General features: G+C 28.4%; 1 long non-coding RNA gene across 1 annotated transcript; it reads left to right on the top strand.

The window, feature by feature from the left end:
* The first annotated feature begins 248 nt into the window (after positions 1-248).
* LOC120279993 lies at positions 249-1,539 on the top strand. Its single transcript, XR_005542227.1, has 3 exons — positions 249-301; positions 412-498; positions 1,345-1,539. It is a non-coding gene; the product is annotated as an uncharacterized LOC120279993 (long non-coding RNA).
* The last annotated feature ends 745 nt before the right edge of the window (positions 1,540-2,284 follow it).

Here is a 2,284-nt window from a genome sequence, read left to right as displayed (position 1 = left end):
CTTAATTATATTTGTGTATAAAATAATCACATTTTAATGTAAGTTTAAATATTTATATATTTTTTTCTAATTATATTTTTCATGAAATATTATTATAATATTTATATTTTTAATATAAATATTAAATTTTACATTATATATATATATATATATTAGATCTGTTAGCCCCATTCTTGCAGAAGAAACTTTGTAAGATGGAGGCAGCTGAGAGTGCCGGTGGACTTCTAGTCACATGAGGTTTGATCTCATGGAAGAGAATGTTGCAATGGAATCCAAAGCCATTTCTGTCCCACCATCATTGGTAGAACTCTTTCTCCCTCATTTTCCCACCAATCTATTATCTATTCAATTATATGCCAATTATTTGATGGTTCCTATTTTTAAGCACTCTATCTGTGGATTTGAATGTAGGTTGGGATGTGCTTTTTGGTTAGATAGCGGCTTTTTATGTGTTTATGGTCCCAACACAGTAAAGTAGAAGAGAGTTTCAATGTCAAGGTAATACCCAAAATCCCCCCATCAATGCATATTTTTTAATTGGCATGTATTTCTCTTTTTGTGGCCCGGTTCGTGATTGTTTTGTGTTCTAAATTTTTTTAAATGTTAAAACAACAAATTATTTCAAATCTAAGATCAATGAATTGAAGATTCTAAGTTTCAGTAAGACCAGCGGTTTATGAGGCACCAAATTATTGACATTATGTATATGAATTACCTAATTTTCCAAATGATTATAATCTTTTTCTTCTTCAAATACAATGATAGCAAGCCTATTAATTGGAGACATGATGTTGATTCTACACACCTATCATCATGTTTAATGGATTATATTCTCTATTTTATATATTCAATTTGACTTGTTGTAGGCTTTCTTATGACAATTTTCTTTCCAGTTTTTGAAATTGCTTCTCTTTAGTGTCATGCTGTAATAATTATGTTCTTCGGTTATGTTTTATCAACCAAGTGATGCTTTATAATTTTTTTTCAGTCAATGCATGAATTAATTTACCATCATCATCATATTTAAGACACAAAATTATCAACTTGCTTCTTGGAACTAAGTCCATAGCAAGCATTTTTTCTTGAAATTTTCTTGATGGCATAGGATACTTCCTATTAATAGTTTGATTAATTTATTGCACAGGTGTTGCTCACTGTAGTTTTATGCTTATTCTTTTGTTGCTTGAAAAACTCTACTCCACACACTTGCTCGATGAATTTATTTTAAATATGAAGCAACTGTCTTTTTTTTAGATCTATCATTGCTATTTGCTATGTGATTTACTTATTAATGTGTTAAACACATCAAATTTATTTCATGCATCTTGTTTCTCCTTTTTGTAGATTACTATGATGGTCATTTTTTTTAACTCAAACATCATTTATTCAGCCTTGAGCGGGATTCTCTTCCTAATATATAGATATACTGTGAAGTGCATTGACCATCATTACTAGTGTACATCTAATGTAAATTAGGTGTATTTGTCAAGTTTATAAGTACCTATCATTTATTCAACCTTGAGAATTATTCTCTTCATAATTTTCTATCTTTATATGTAAGCTTGATGGATAAATGGTTGTTTTAATTGTTTAAGCAAAATTGGTTTTATATGTATCATCCTTGTTTTGAGTTTATGTTTGCTAGCCATAGTATTTTTTTTTTTAAGCAATAATGTAAGAATTTATTCTGGTTGTATATGTTGCTATAAATATGATACAATATATATATAATCATTATGTTTGCCTCCTTGCATGCCTTCTGTAAATGGTCACTGTAAAATATTTTTACAATTTGGTTGTTCACTGGTAAAATGTCAATTGATAGCTAGATTTAGTTCATACATAGATGTGAGTTTATATTACATGGTAAGTTCATAAACTAAATCGAAATGTGTTTTTTTTTAATATACATGTTGTTTAGTAATTCTATGAAAGCCTCATGTTCATTAAAATTTTGTAGCAGATTCTAATTAAGTTTCAGTAACTTTTGGAAACTAGTGATTGGCAGGTTAATCACACATTATTTGAAAAAGGCTTGGTAGAGATTCATGCATAATGAGGCGCTTGTGCTGGTGGTATTTATCAGCAACTCGTCACCCAATAGAAAAGGTGGCATTTGTTCAACTACATGTTATAATACTATTGATGTTGACAAAGTTGATGAGTTTGTGATATTATTGATTACTTATGAGTATTTTTTGTTATGAACATTTTGTATATAAATTAATTTATTAATTAAAATAGCCTTTGTATAGATTAATGAAATAAAATAATTAATTTATTT

This window comes from Dioscorea cayenensis, chromosome 17 (assembly GCF_009730915.1).
Source record: "Dioscorea cayenensis subsp. rotundata cultivar TDr96_F1 chromosome 17, TDr96_F1_v2_PseudoChromosome.rev07_lg8_w22 25.fasta, whole genome shotgun sequence".
Taxonomy (NCBI): domain Eukaryota; kingdom Viridiplantae; phylum Streptophyta; class Magnoliopsida; order Dioscoreales; family Dioscoreaceae; genus Dioscorea; species Dioscorea cayenensis.
The sequence above is the reverse complement of the archived record's forward strand: the minus strand, read 5'-3'. Positions and strand labels throughout refer to the sequence as shown.